We start from the raw sequence: 16,717 nt of genomic DNA, 5'->3' as shown, positions 1-16,717 counted from the left end.
GCTCACTGCAGTTAAAGAGTAAAAAGAATATAATGTCACCTTCCTGAACTCCCAGGGATGCCATGAGCTTTCATATCAGGTGTGAAAGTTGCTTGAATTCCATGAATCCCATGCAAAAATGCTTATAAAACAGCTTAATAAAAAATGGTAAATAGAGAGCATATTTTGTTTTGGAAAACAATGTGTGTTTTTTAGAAACAATATTTCCACAGCACAATTACAGTTTAAAAATATTTTACTGTGACTTCTGGATCTTATTTTAACACATGATTTAACAATATGCTGTGATTTTGACAGCGTTATATATCTTTCTCTAGAAATCTGTAAGACTGTGCTGTTAATTTGAACCTAGGGAATGAATTAGGTCTCCAGTGAATATTGCCACCACTGGAACCTGATGTTCTGTTAACAATCCACAAAATAAAAATCACAGGTAATGCTACTGTATTGTGGAGTGACTCTTTCCAGTAGATTCTAGTACCTATTTTGCAATGCACTTTTCTTTTCTCAGTTATTTCCTCCCGATTGCACTCCGCTTCTGGCTGACCTATTGGTAACTCCAAGATAGGACACAGCATAACTTTATAGGATACTCTGTAACTTTAGGGGGAGGGGGAAAGGTTTTCAATTGACACAGAGACCGTACATTTATATGAAGTAATATGCATAATGAAGTACGCTTATATTCATATTTATAATTCCTTGTTACTATATATCTCCAATTCTTTGTGTGTCTGTCAGATGTGGCAATTTGCCGTGGGTACTTTCACAGGAGAGGGAGCATATGGTCAGCTCCCTAGATTTGAAAATTCAGACCATATATACCCACTAGTGAAATGATTTTGGAGATTATGGAGATTGCTTCCTTCTCTCTAAAGACTAGAGCTGTGATTCCCAACTCCAGTTTCATCGTCCTCCAGGGTAGCTGCAATCATACCAGAAAGTGGCATGAAAATTTTAAGACAAAATTAATTTTAACTCATTTTAAATTAAAAACAAATGCATGCCAAACTGTGCAGTTAAAGAGGGGTTATCTTGACATCCAATTCACGCCATGTTAAAGCTGAAAGAATTCATTCTATTCAATGCATGTTGTGCACGCTCTAGCCAGGAACTACATGAGATTTGTTCCTGGGACGGCCCTACTGAAAAGAGCAGGCCAGGGAGGAAGAAGTTCATTCTTCTATAGAAAACCCTTTTTCCAGATTTTCTAAGTAAGACTAGAAATAATCTCCAGACATTGTGAAGGAGGCATGATTATAGTTTAACATTGACCCCTGTTTTCTGGTAAATCTTAGTCCCATCTGAACTATACATAAATCTTCATGCTAGAATGAAAAATGTTTTGTTTCATATTCCCTTCATTTTATGTTGCCTGCCCCTCAGTATTCCTAGAGTTGGCTTAGAATCCTTACCTGATGTCATATACCAGCTGTCAATTGAAAGTACTCGTGGAAGATATCCCCTTACTTCATTGCATCATTACCATGCTTTTAGAAGAATTAGTACTGTGTCAATTAATTGTCTTTCAGGAGTAAGAACTTTTTTATTAATCATGTAAGTCTGGTCATCAATGTTTTTGCCTTTTTTCTTCTCTTCTGATTTCATTGCTGAAGTTCGGCATAATTTCTTTTGAGCCCACTAGCATATTATATCCTTACTATCCTCTGTGAGTTTACTGCCTCATCTTAAATGAGATCCTCTTTTTTTTTCTTTACTTAAAAGATGTTTAGGACAATTACAAGGTAATTTTTATTTTTATAAGTTACACAAACCTTATATTTACTGACTAATTTATTTGAAATCAAAGTTATAAGCACTTACTTTTCTTGACTCAAATAATTTCTCCAGGAGTGGGGAAAAAGTAAGATTTAGATTTCACCACTTGAAGTCATATTCGAGCAACTGATAGTGTTTTGATCAGTGGAGCCTGGGTGTGTCAGTGTAAATCTCAACAATTTGGTAAGGTCTGAAAAAAATGCAAGCAATCAAAGTCATTATCATTACTGGACCTCAGCCTACAAAATGCTAATTGAGGCCCTGATGCATTAAAGACTCTCCCAGCAGTACTTACATTTCTGTGCTTTCTATTTAGAAAATGGGGGATTATATCTCATCATAAACTTAAAACTTTCTGGAGAAGTAAAGACTGGAATATATAAGCATGAATATTCTTTGTATATGCTGAAATTTGTCTCACCCAAATTTTAAATTTTATTAGTAGCACTATTTGATATAAGCATCCAGGTTCAATTGAAGCCTACTATAGTATTATGGAAGATGTATAAGCAATGTTTAATCACAAAAATTATTCCTTGCCTGCTTGCATGTGGAAGTGTGTGATGATTTGACTCCCCTCTAACTAATTTTAGATCTATAAAGGCAAAGGATGTTGAGAAGACATGCAAATGGCATGTTTGGCAGAGACACCTGAACAGTACATGGCCCCATTCAATGTAGAGAGGATGGTGGGGAGTGGTGGTCCAGCCAGCAGATGAAATATGAAGAAATGTGGCTTTCAGACCGGTGTGGTTAAGAAACAAGTGGGCTGAATGACAGGGACTCCCAGGATCTAGAAGAGGGCAGAGCTTTAAAGAAGAGGGAAGAAGTATGGGCCCTGACTGACCATGTGCAAGGCTGCCCAACCAAGAGCGCATGGATGAGTCTGCTGCACAATAAGCTTTGTATAAACAGAGAAGTTGGGATCTATCTGTCACAGCAATTATCATTTACTTTGATAAAGATGACATGGAAAATATCATATCTAGTTATGGGACAGTCAGCCAAAACCATGTGCAGACTAGTCAACAGTAGGAACAATCAAGTTGAATACATGCTTACAGTGTGTCTCTTTTTAATATCAACACTTGGAAAATATTCTAAAAGGATTTATATTTTCTAATTTTATTGATCATCTTTCTACCTGATAGTATTATCTGAAAGGGTTTAATGAACCAGCTGAAAGGCTAAGAATTTCAATGGACAGTTTACTTTAAAGGGTTATAGCACTGGGTTTTCCAAGTGTGTGCCTCTCAGTTATGTTAACCAGCATATGGCGCAAATGCACAGCATGTAAAGGTTTGCCTGTGACCACATATTAGCATTAATGTTTTGGATGTTGTGCAGAACAATATACTACAATAGTCTTATCACAAGACAATTAAAATTGTTCACATGCCATAGAACTAGGAATGACAATGCACAGAATGTTGATACCGGATAGAGAAAAGGATTTAACATGCTCCAACATTCTAAAGTTCATCGCCCTCTAGCATGGACATTTTTCTTCCTCATGGAGATTTGATAAGACTTCAGATTCCAAAAATTTCCAACTGAAATGAGAGCTGATAGTATAAAGGAAGCATCATAATTATTTTTTATTTACCTGCATATACTATTACCAGTAAATGTGCAATAGTTCTGAAGGGTGTGGGAATTTGGAATATAGTTGCACTTTACACACTAATCTAGAAAATTTTAATGTTTATCATAGATGGGACTACCATGTATTTATTTTTTAGTTTTTAAAATCTCAAAATTAATATAAACACAATTAATACAAATCCAATTGATAGGTTGTTTTCAGATTTTGCCAATTGTGCCCATGATATCGTTTTTTAAAATTGAATTTATTTGGATAACATTGGTTAATAAAACTATATAGGTTTCAAGTGTGCAATTTCATAATACATAACCTATATATTGTATTGTGTGTTTATCACCTCAAGTCAAGTCTCTTTCCATCCCCATTTATTCCCCCCATACCCTCTTCTACTTCTCCTCATCCCCTTTCCCTCTGGTAATCACCACACTGTTGGCTGTGTCTATGATTGATGCTTAACATTGCAGTACCGTGATTATTATAAAATTGTCACAATATTTCTGTAACAAATTCATCATGCTGTGGGGTAGAGGGAACTCATATTGCAGGCGCTTTGTGAATATCCCAAATGAGGAATGGCAAGCTTTCAGAAACAGAAGTTTGTGTATAAAAAATAAAATTAGGAGATTCATTCTTAGCCATTGTTTATTTGCTCAGCTAAGTATTAAGTCTTTACAATAATCAAAGTGTGGACTGGGTGCAAACTGCTCTAGTGGAGATGCACTATGCCACTGAGACTTAGAATTCTTGGTGTGGCATAGATTGTAAAGTTTGGGGGACCACAGGGTGTTTTTCAAACATCTCTGTGTTGTCATGCTGAGAACTTTTACACAATAAGCTCTTGATAAATCCTATATAATAAAAGCCTAATATGCTAAGTGTCCAGTCAACCCGTCAGCCGTTCAACCGATCAAAGCGTAATATGCTAATGATATGCTAAGGCTGCCCAACCGCTTGCTATGATGTGTACTGACCACCAGGGAGCAGGCAGTTGACCGGTTGACCAGTCGCTATGATGTGCACTGACCAACAGGGGTCAGATGCTCCAACCAGTAGGTTAGCTTGCTGCTGGGGTCCAGCTGATGGGGACTAAGCGAGATGGGCCAGACATGCCCTGGAACTCTCCCACAGTTCCTCCCTGGCTGGCCAACCTTCTGTATCTCTCCCCAGCCCCGATTGTGCACTGGTGGGGTCCCTTGGCCTGGCCTGCACTCTCTCAAAATCCAGGAACCCTCGGGGGATGTCAGAGAACGTGTTTTGGCCCAATGCCACAGGTCAGGCCGAGGAACCCTACTAGTGCACGAATTCATGCACCGGGCCTCTAGTACTTGTTAAATAATGATCTAGTGTTGTGTAGAGCACAGGCACACACACATTTATATAGGGCTATTATTTTCCAAAAGAATATATGATTCTTTCCTCTACTGAATTTTTAAATGGTATTGGATGCCTCTGAGTCCTAGTATTTCCTCTACTTCACACATTCCTTCCTTAATTACATTTGTCCAGCTTTGTAGACGTTCAGTGTCACCTCATGACACTGTCATATCTCGTGGTTCATAGGAGACAGGCTTTGGTGACTTCCTGTGTGATTTTACTTTCCTGGGAGACCACACCATTCCGCAGGACTTGCAATGCTGTCATCTTCTGTGAGTGTACACTGAGTTCTTGAGCTAATGCTCCTTAACTTCCAAATGATTTCTGTGAGACATTGCTAGGATTCTGACAAGTAGTCTAACACATAGCTGTTTTTTTTTTTTTTTTTACCTTACAGATAATGCATTTGAGCACCTAGAATAAAACCATTTCTCTCTTCGATAGACTTAGTATTTAATTTCCTTTTAAGCATTTACGTCTAATATTTTTACTTACTCTGCTATTTTTCAAAGTGCATTTTGATCAGTGTTGACATAGGCATTGTCATTTCTCCTAGAAAACATGCACAATAAAACTGAGGAACTCCTAACCAGACCTCCTTCAATCATAATGAAATTAACATGAAACAAGAATTTAAACTGTTTCAGGGTACTATGTAAATATAACTGTTATTACAATTACTATTAACTACCACTTTAAACCCCTATGACTGTTGAAAACTTCATATAATTTAAAAAATAGCTATTGTTTTTAATGGAAGGCAGTGCATCTTTTAAACTACATAGGGCTTGGATTTTAAAATGAAAGAACTAGTGGCCTTTTGTAGATTTGTAGGGGTACTTGACTTATGTTATTTTGAATGCACCTGTTACTATGTTGGCTAACTTTGCTGTCTCCTCCCATGTTCCTCTGTGAAATGGTTTGTTAGCGGACACTAAGTTAGGTTGAATTAAAAAAAAAAAATCCTAAAATCTCAGTGGATTAACACCACATGAGTTGATTTCTCCCTCAGGCTATACGTTCACTGTGGATGGACAGAGGGAGCACTCTTTACAGTGGTTGCTTAGGAGCGGCTCCATCTGGAAATGAGCTTCCCAGGGGAAAGAGAAGGCAGATCCTAAAACTCCCCTTGAGAAGCGACACGTTTTCTTTCTGCTCACCTTTCATTGGCCAAAGCCGGTCAGATGACATGACAGACTTCAGTGAGGTGGGCAGGAAGTACATCCCTCCCACAGGGCTGGAAGGAGAATTGGGATCTTTGTGAACCACCCTAAATCCAGTCACTGTGGTCACCACTGTGAGTGATAACTGGAAACACAATTGGAAAGGAGAGTGTGGGACTACATCCTGAAGCTTTGTTTGCAAAACAAACAACTTTCACTTTTATGTTTCTGTGGACTGTTTTTTTTTTTTTTTTTTTTTTTTTTTTTTTTTTTTTAAATTGGGTGGATAGAAGAGAGAATATTAAGGGAGAAGTTTTGGCAGTTGCAGGCTACTTCATTGTCCCATCTGTATGTTTCTTCAGAAAGTATATGTAGCACTGAGCTGTTTCAGGCCAATACATACATTATTCCATGCGAGACAATGAGATATCTATTTATATTAGGTTAATTATAGTGATTTTTAGCCATTTTAAAATCTCATGCACATAAACTAAAATTCTGTGGCACACCAAAAAATATTTGCTGATTGGATAAAAAATCAGGTATAAGTTTGATTCATTCACATGGGACAGCTATTGTGTTGGCTGTTGTAATTTTTTATTTTATTTTTTTTGACAAGCTAAGGGAAAAGAGGTCAGTGCTCCTGAGTAAACAAGTATTGCATGTTTTAAAAATTCTTGAGGTGCCCCAGTTGAAAATCACTGGGTTAATGGTTTGCTTTATTCGTATGTGTGAAGTTTAAGATCATCAATGTCTATTGCTTCCATTGTCTGTGATGGAATGATACTGTAGATACCAAACCTGAGAGACAGCTTCCCTCCCATATGTGCTCTTTCGATTTCTTTTGAAAATACATATAGGGTGGGGCAAAAGTAGGTTTACAGTTGTGAGTGCGGAAAACACAGAGTTTATTCTTGTATTATTATTTATTATTGTGTTATTTTCCATATGAACAACTGTAAACCTACTTTTGTCCCCCTCTGTATAGTTTTACATTTCTGAACTGAGTGCACATTAAAGATTTTCGTAACAACAAAACAAAAATCACATCATTTTAAGTATGTTTAATAATTTTCCCCATCGGTGTCAGTCAATTCAGTGAGGGACTTCAAAAATTAAAAAAGAAAATTGGAAACCACAACACTGTTACGGCTACAACGAAGAGAGTGTTTTTGGTAAGGGATTACCATAACCCTGGGTTGTAGGTAGGTTTAATGAAATGATTTGGGAAATATAAGCCAAAATAAGATAATTTTTATTTAGTATGCATTTAAAAAGATGGAATGTGAGTGTACACTTTCTTATGAGCAAAACTTTAGCATTAAAGTGACCCATATGCCAAGTGGAATGTAATGCCTTTAATGGAGGTATAATGAATAGTAAAGTCAAGAAATGGATATACTCTATATTATTTCTTAATAAAGGACAGACTTTTTTCAACAATAAAGATTTTTAAACAGTAGACAAAGAGAGCTAGACTGGGCTTCTATTTTATCAAGTATCATCAAAAAGTATTTTTAAAAGTTTCTAATAGGATTGTCTCATTAATACTGCATTTGTTTTTTAGGGACTTTGAAGCTTGGGAGGTGTTCTCTTTTGTTAGTGAATTATCTCCCTTGTATGTTTATGCTCACCCTACTAAGGCTTGTTCCTGGCAGGAGCAGACATCCTCTGTTTGAGCTGCACAGAGCTGGACCTGTGCACTCTTTGTCTAAGGAAATGATCACTGGGGCCAACGGGTTTCTACAACGATGTGCCTCTGCTCACAGCAAGAGAGGAAATAGGAAATGACTCAGAGCAAGTCTTGCTAATCTGGAAAAATGAATTAGAAGTACTCCTAAATAGAATCGGAAGGCATTATAGTCAGAAAAAGGATATGAGAAAGGTTGCTTACCATTCCTTGGGAACTGGAAAACAGTGTAGTACCTCCTAACAGCTCCAAGTTTCTTTTCAGTCATGTTAACTAGAAAAGGGAATCACCATGGAAGATACATTTTTATTATTTCCATTGGTTCTGCCTCTTTTATTTTAAAAATATTACTAGTTATGAAAGAAGGACTGTATAGCAGAAACCAAAATTAGTGAGTTTGACTGAAGTAGCATTTCCCACTTAAAATGTTGGGAAATTAAACTAAACATAGCTCTGACCTCAGAGGCACCATCCTTTATTATATCCAGTGTAAACTTGGGCTGCTCCATCTAACATCAGATTTATGAAAACAGAAATTTCTACAATTGAGTTGAAGGGTATATGTTCTTAAATCATATTATTATTTTGTTAAGGCAGTGGAAGGGAAGCTAGAAAAGTAACTTTTATCTTCTAGAAAAAAATAAATCTCTGTATAGTAGCTTCTGCTGGTCTTCATGTTACTCTAGTATATTTGTCCATTTTATTCCTTTTTAATTTTAATTTTTAAAATTTATCTTTATTGTTGAAAATATTATAGATGTTAACTCCCCTTTTCCCCATTGACCCTCTTAACCCTGCACCCGCCCCTCCCAGGTCTTCACCACACTATTGTCTGTGTCCATGGGGTTATACATATCCTGTCCTTTATAATAAAAGCCTAATATGCTAAGTGTCCATTTGTTCAACCAATCAAAGCATAATATGCTAATGATATGCTAAGGCTGCTCAACCGCTTGCTATGACGTGCATTGACCACCACGGGCAAATGCTCCAACCTGTAGGTGAGCTTGCTGTTGGGATCCGGCCCATCCGGACTGAGCAAGACATGCCAGTCATGCTCTGGAGCCCTCCTGTGGTCCCTCCCCAGCTGGCCAACCTCCCGCATCCCTGGTCCTGATCATGCATCTTTGGGGTCCCTCAGCCTTGCCTGCGCCCTCTCACAATCTGGGACTCCCTTGGGGGATGTTGGAGAGCTGGTTTTGGCCCAATCCCACAAGCCAGGCTGAGGGACCTCACTGGTGCATGAATTCATGCACCGGGCCTCAAGTCCTAGATAATAAAAGGCTAATATGCAAATTTTCCGAACAGTGGAAACACTGGTTGCTATGACACGCACCGGGGCAGCCAACCACCAGATCTGCCCCATAAGCCCCTCCCCCTGGCCAGAGGCCCCCCTGGTTAGCCCCCACACTCCAGGCTCAGGCTTTGAGTATCTGCCTTCCCCCAGCTGCTTGGTCTCCAAGCCGAGGCTACTCCAGCGGGTGAGCTGCACCCACATCTACAGCACCCTGGACCAGACAACCTGCAAAATCAACCTGGCCAAGTTCACCCATGGCAAGTGCTCCACCCTCATCATGACTGACCTGGCCGCCTGGGGCCTGGACATCCTGCTGCTGGACAATGTCATCAACTTCAGCTTCCCCATTAAGGGCAAGCTCTTCCTGCACCACGTGGGTCGTGTGGCCCAGGCTAGCCCAAGTAGCACAGTCTACTCCTTGGTGGCCCCAGATGAGGTCCCCTACCTGCTGGACCTGCACCTTTTCTGGGCTGTGCCCTTACCCTCGCTCCCCCCACGAGGAGCTCTCAGATGTGGTCAGCGTGGACGGCATGCTAGGCCGGGTGCCACAGAGCATGGTGGATGACGAGGACTGTGGCTTGTGGAGCACCCTGGAGGCATCTCTGGAGCTGCGGGCCTGGGTTGCATGGCGGACAACACCCAGCAGTAGTACGTGTGCTCGCCAGAGTCCATCAAGTGGGCCAAGGAGCTGGACCTTGCGGGCTGGGCCTGCACCCCCTCTTCAATTTGAGCTTCGAGGAGGAGGAGCTGCAGCTGCCGAGGCTGGTGGACAGCATCAAGCAGTACCTCTCACGGGCGACCATTTTTGAGATCAGTGCCTCCAGCCGGGACCTGAGCAGCCAGGTGATGTGGGCTTCTGGTAGGAGCGGCAGGAGGGTCTGGCTGGCCCATACCTGAGCTGCCCATCACCATAGGCAGAGCAGCCTGGGAAAGAGAAGGAGGAGGAGGAGGTGGTAGGAGAGAGTGTGGAGGACATCTTCACAGAGGTCATGGGCCTGACTGTTTCAGCAGCCAGGACCTGAGTGGGGAGCCAAGAGGTAGAAGGAGAAGGCCTGGCCACTGGACCAGGATTTCTGTGTTCGCTCTCGGTCCAAGGACTTTGACAGTGAATGGGACCTGGGCGTTGGTGGGGACAGGGGCGCCTTTGAGCAGCAGGTGACTGGTGCTGTCCTGGACCTGATGGGGGACGAGGCCCAGAACCTGACCAGGGGCCGGCAGCAGCTCAAGTGGGACCAGAAGAAGAAGCGGTTTGTGGAACAGTCAGGACAGAAGGATAAGAAGATTAAGACAGAAAGTGGTTGCTACATCAGCAGCTCCTACAAGGGGGACCTCTACAGAAGTGGAAGCAGAAACAGAAAATCGCCATATGCTCAACACCTGAGCCCAGGGGCCGGCAGCAGTCAGCCCTGTCGGTAGTGCTGTTGGCGGTGCTGTTTTGGCCCGAACTAGTCAGGGCATGTGCAGGAGGTAACCAATTGATGTGTCTTTCCCAATCCATGTTTCTCTCTCTGTCTCTCACCTTCCCTCCTACTCTAAAAATCAGTGAAAAATGTCCTCAGGTGAGTATTAACAAAAACACACAAAATATGCATACATACACACATATACAAAAATACATGAATATTGGTGGGCTGGAGGGCAGGGCCCCACAGGTGCATGGATTTTGTGCACCAGGCCTCTAGTATGTATATAAGTTCCCTGGTTAATCTTCCCCACCTACCCACTGACCCCCATCTTCCCTCTGAGATTTGACAGTCTATTCCATGCTTTTGTGTCTCTGGATCTATTTTGTTCTTCAGTTTATTTTGTTCATTAGATTCCATGTATGAATGGGATCATGTGATATTTATCTTTGATTGGTTTATTTTGCTTAGCATAATACTCTCCAAGTCCCTCCATGCTGTCTCAAAGTATAAGAAATCTTTCTTTTTCACAGCTGTGTAGTGTTACATTTTGGAATAATACTGTAAAATACTAAACCTGAGAGACAGGTAAATGTACCACGGCCTTTTTAGCCACTCATCTGATGGGCATTTGGGCTGTTTCTAGATCTTAGCTATTGTAAATTATGCTGCTATGAACACAGGGGTGCATACATTCTTTCTGATTGGTGCTTCGGGTTTCTTAGGATATATTCCTAGAAGTGGGATTACTGGGTCAAATGGCAGTTCCATTTTTAATTTTTTGAGGAAACTCCATACTGTTTTCCATAATGGCTGCACCAGTGTGCATTGCCACCAGCAGTGTACTAGGGTTCTCTTTTCTCCACAACCTAAACAGCTCGTGTCTTTGTTGTTTTGTTGAAGATAGCCATTCTGACAGGTGTGAGGTGATACCTCATTGTAGTTTTAATTTGCATCTATCTGATGATTAGTGACTTTGAGCATTCCTTCATATATCTCTTGGCCTTCTGGATGTCCACTTTGGAGAAGTGTCTATTTAGGTTCTTTGCTCATTTTTTAATTGGATTGCTTGTCTTTTGTTAAGTTGTATGAGTTCCTTACATATTTTGGAAATTAACCCCTTATCAGATGTATCATTGGCAAATACGTTCTCCCATACAGTGGGCTTTTTTTTTTCATTTTGTTGATGGTTTCTTTTGCTGAGCAAAAGCTTGTTATTTTGATGTAGTCCCATTTGTTTATTTTCTTCTTAGTTTCCCTTGCCCTATGAGATGTATCAGCAAACATATTGGTATGAGAGATGTCTGAGATTTTTCTGCCTATGTTTTCTTCTAGGATTTTCATAGTTTCATGACTTATATGTAAGTCTTTCGTCCATTTCAAGTTTATTGTTGTGTAAGGTATAAATTGGTCATCATTTCATTTTTTTTCCTGAACCTGTCCAATTTCCCATCACCATTTATTGAAGAGACTTTTAAAAAAGTGATTGAGTTTGAAAGTCTAGTATTTACTTTTATTCTGAATACCAGAAATTAAAAAAACAGGATGAAATGCTTATGCTCAGGAAGGTGTAGAGTCTAAAAGTTTACATTTTAGAGTAAATTACAACACAGCTAAGAAAAATAGAATGTGAGATGAGGGAAACAAACAGAAAAAAAAAATCCCCGCATCTTGGGATAAAGCAGTCATTAGTGTTTACATTGGTGATTAGGGCATGTGAGTGGGAAAGGTTTATGGGCAATTTACTTTCTTCATAATGATCTCTTCTCTTTCTCTTCCATCTTCTCCTTTTCCTTTATAATGATAATTCTAGAAATTCATGCAGACAAGAAAGTTGACAAACCTAAATGAATATCAACCACCTTATAATAATATTTTTGGACACTGTGGAGATATAGGCATCACGGGAATATTCTCACTGAGAGCTCTCTCTCTGACCCTGTTTTATGGGAATATAATTAGCACTTGTGTTATAGCCATCTATTAAGCTTGATGCTTTGACATGAGTTCTAACAAAATTTAGAAATTATATAAATTTCTAAGCAAAAGTACTGCATTTTTATTATTGAACTTAAAAAAATTCTTACCCGAAGGTATTTTTTTCATTAATTTTTAGAGAGAGTGGGAGGAAGGGGGAGAGACAAACAGAGAGAAACATTAATGTGAGAGAAACACATTGATTGGTTACCTCCTCCACATGCCCTCCCCCATTAGGGCCTGGGGCTGGGGGATTGAACCTGCAACCCAGGTATGTGCCCTGGACTAGAAATCAAACCCGAGACTCTTCAGTCTACAGAATGACACTCTAACCACTGAGCAAAACTGGCTAGGGCTATTATTGAACATTTCTTAATCCTGTTTACAACCATCAACCTTCCAAAGGAATCAATAAAGCAGCGCTGAGTTGCAATGTGTACATTTTTTCAGCTCCTTTAATAGGTTATTTGTCTTTAAAAGGTTTTCAAAGATTTTTGTTTGAGCATTTCAGGTTGAAAAATATTATCTAGTATTTACACATGTCTGTGTTTACTCTCTTTAATTGTGAGTCAGATTTAACACACAAGATAGCAGACATTTGTGCAGTCATGATTCTCAGGGTGTAGAATGCATTGTTTTTCTTAGGCTATAACCCAGTGAGTGATGCAGGACTCCAAACGCAATGGTTGACCACACAACAAGTTTCGGCACCATTGCTTTTGAAAACCTTTTTGGTCAAGTGTAGAACTTTTCAAAGATTAAAACAGATTTGAGGTATCAAAAGGTATTTTGATGGTCTGCCAAAAATCCCATGAAGATAAGCTTATGCACCGTAAAATTTATCTTTTCCCCCCAACGATTTTAAGATATGACTTTTAGAGATAGATTAAATGTTGATTTCCTTTGTATTTGTAATGCATATTCCGAATTACTGCAATAGGTTTACTATGGAGTTTTGCTTGAACACCAGGGATCTGAAGGCTGGCTTGGTCAAATGACTTCCAAAAGTGGCCTGGTTATTAACATGCTTAATGTTGTAAGCCGGATGAAATAGGGAAGCTAGCAGAAAAGCTCAGCTTTCTTGGAAAGAGTGCACTATATTTTGGTCTAATTCATTCCTTGGAGTCTTTGCATGCTATTGGTTGTATAGGTAAGACAAGGTCACAAAAATATCCTTGTGCTATTTCTCCAAGGCAGGGTCTCTGTTTTATACTGAATTCCATAAATCTGGATTTCCTTAAATTGTCTTAAATTCACAAAAATATTACATTTCACTCTGTACTAAAGGTTTACAATCTCCCATCCAAAAACTCTTGAGGCCAAAATACTTAAGAATTCAGATTCCCACCCACCCCTCAATTTTAGAAAGATATATTGTCCACTTACTATACATTATGTAGTACTTTCAGCAAGGGCTCAGGCAAACACCATGATCAAACAGATTATTTTCCCTACAGACATATGAATGACCATAATGACCTGTCTTCAGTTCAGTTTCGATCTTTTTTTTTTTACCAAAAATATGAAAACCCCTGCAGTTTTTCAAAGTTTTTATTTTTTATTTTAAAATTTCAGGTAAAGAATTGTTCTATATCAGTTTTGTTTTTCTGATATAGCTTGGTAGAATTTTTGAAGCTTTTAAATATTTATCAATAAAAGGAAGCATAATAAAGTTGTTCTAAAATATTAAATGCTTATACTATTTTTTTTAATTTAGAAACTTTTGTTATTCTAGTGTTGTTGTCATAGATGGTAAAATATTACTTATAACCAGTGTTCATGGACATAGCATCAGTATTTGCTTCATAATTATAAAAAATGAGATAAAATTACATATTTAAATTTTTATAAATTTCCACTGGGAACATTGCTTGCTGTCATACTGGACATACACATCATCACATCCCTCCTCCAGAACTCTTGATTCCATCTCTTCTCCTATGCCAGGAATTACTCCTTTCTTTCTTGGATCATTTTGTATTATTTTCCTTCTTGATTATTCACCTGTGAGCTTGTTTTATATTGTTCTATGTTTTTTTTGTTAAAAACTGCAATAATATTGAAATTTGCAATTTCAACTGAGCCCCGCAATAAAATAGATGCTGAATTTCAGACTAGGTGCTAAACCCTGTGCAGAATTTCCAAAGGAGTTTTAGAAAAAGTGGTTGCATGACTCTTACATTCTGCACTCACATTATGAATATAAAAAGGTCAGATTAAAAAGCAGAGTTTGGAGATTTCTTTGAAGAGAGCAGCCCATGTGAGACAAGCCTTTTTCCTTCCTCTGCTTCCTCTCATCTCAGGTGTGTGAGAAGACCTTCAAAGAGACCACATGGAGAGCACAATGGGTGTCTTAACAAATCCAGATGTGCAACCTCATACTGAAAAATTTAATGGGGAGACAATGATGGTTCAGAAAACCAAGTGAAGAAAAGTAGCTGCTGCTGCTGAAGGTCTAAATATGTTCCCGGGGTCTGTTTGGGCAAAGAATGCAGGAGTGTTTTCAGTGAGTTTGTTGAGGGTCATAAGTGAGAAAAGGCTGCTCTGGGATCACTGTTGATTTGACCTAATATGATCATCTGCAGAGGACTGAAAAGGCTTCAACGGAGAAGAACCTGGAGATGGCCAGATGAGAGATTAAGGAACCGTTAGAAGAGAGCACATTCATCTGGTCAGGCACATGCATGTGAGAGGCCGCAAGTGTCATGAATCAATAAGGAAAAAGTCCCACAGAAGAGACAGCTAAACCTCCACTGAGCCAAAGGGCACAAATCCAGCTTCCAACAGTGTCAGTCACATAAGCCCTTTCCTGTGCTCCTTATCTCTGTTCTTGTCTCCCCCCTCCTTCCCTTCTAACCCAGAAAAGATAAGAGCAGTCCTCGATGGGAGGGGAGGAGAGTGAGAGAGCATGAACTCACTTCATTTTCCCCAACATTTCTATGTTGCCCAGGGAATTCACAGGATATTAATTCTATGGGGAGTATTGGATTTGAGGTTAGACCTCTATCTATACATTTTTTCATAAATCCATAATTTATGTCTTTCTTTTGAATGAAATTGGGTGCTTTGACTCTTACATGGTACTGGACATTCTAATTACCAAACTGCCCCTTCTGTGCATGCGAGGTGACTGCATTTGGGCTCATTGCTTTATGTCATCTATAGGTTGAAGACATCCAAATTTATACCCCAGCCCTGACCTTTTCCCTGAGTTGTGGTACCAACTGTGTATTTAATTGTCTACTTGACCATATCGTTACATTTGGATGGCCAGCGGATGTCCCAGAATAGGCAGTTAATAAATGTCCATAGCCCGTTTTCCCTCAGATCTGTGCTCTCTGTCTTTCCTGTGTCAGTAAATGGCACTTCCATTCACTCTCTGTCTTGGGTCAGGAAGCTAATTGTTACTGCTTCCTTTCCTTTGTATCCCACATCCAAGCCATCATGTCTTATCAGTTTTATCTTCAATATTTATTGTGAATATAGACTCTATCTGTGCTGTAACAATCCAGGTGAGAGATGCTGTTTTTGGATCATTCGGACAGATGTATGAGAAATAGATGGGTGGGACAAGACTGGAAAATTCCCACTGCACTCCTACAAAGATCAGAGCCCTACCTCAGATATTGTCACCTAGTATACTCCCTTTGGCTGACTCTGTCCTGGGTAGACTTGCCTCCTCTTGTTCTTGACACATACCTGAGTCTTCACTGACTCAGGCCTTTGAATTTGTTGCTCCTCTTGTCTAGACATTTCCTTGTTTATATATTGGTTTACTTGTTGACTTCTCTTTTCTTGATCCCATGCTCCTGTAGATAATGTATGAGTTCTTTCCTTCTCAATCCTGTATTCCAAACAGTAGAGGACCAGTATACAGTAATTGCCTATAAATATTTCTTGGTTGAATGAAATAATGTAAGTAACTAAAGCTTCAAATTTAAATAGATAAAAACATCATGCTGTGATAGAGCACTGGGAGTCTCGATGTCCACTCCTGAGTCCTGACTCAGCCACTTTGGCAAACTCATTTAAAAAACGTCTCCATATATTCTTTTCTTACTTCCAAATATGCAGCTTCTCGTGCCCATTAAACAAAAGCAAATGACAGCCCACAGAAATAAAAATGTGGGACATATATTTCCACATTGAGTTCAATATAGTAAAAAACACATAATTTCAAGCAAAATGGTTTCTTCTTAGTAACAGTGTCCTTTTGATAAGATTTCACACCACAGGAAATCCATTACAATAAATATCTGTTCCAGTATCTGTCCATTTAGCAATAATTCTCTTTATGCTTGATGCTTCTTCCCTAATGGCCTGTCCTAGGGACCCTCCTTTCATTCCCTCTGAGATTTCTGGAGTTTATGCTCTGCCTCTGAGTACTGGGTTGTTGTCATGGTAGCCTTGCTAATTTTGCTTATATTT

General features: G+C 39.4%; 1 pseudogene; it reads left to right on the top strand.

Annotated features, from left to right (window-relative positions):
* Positions 1-8,901: 8,901 nt before the first annotated feature.
* On the top strand, positions 8,902-13,343 carry LOC118655976 (annotated as a pseudogene).
* Positions 13,344-16,717: the final 3,374 nt, after the last annotated feature.

This window comes from Myotis myotis, unplaced genomic scaffold (assembly GCF_014108235.1).
Source record: "Myotis myotis isolate mMyoMyo1 unplaced genomic scaffold, mMyoMyo1.p scaffold_m19_p_5, whole genome shotgun sequence".
Classification (NCBI taxonomy): Eukaryota; Metazoa; Chordata; class Mammalia; order Chiroptera; family Vespertilionidae; genus Myotis; species Myotis myotis.
This window is presented reverse-complemented; position numbering and strand designations above follow the sequence as displayed.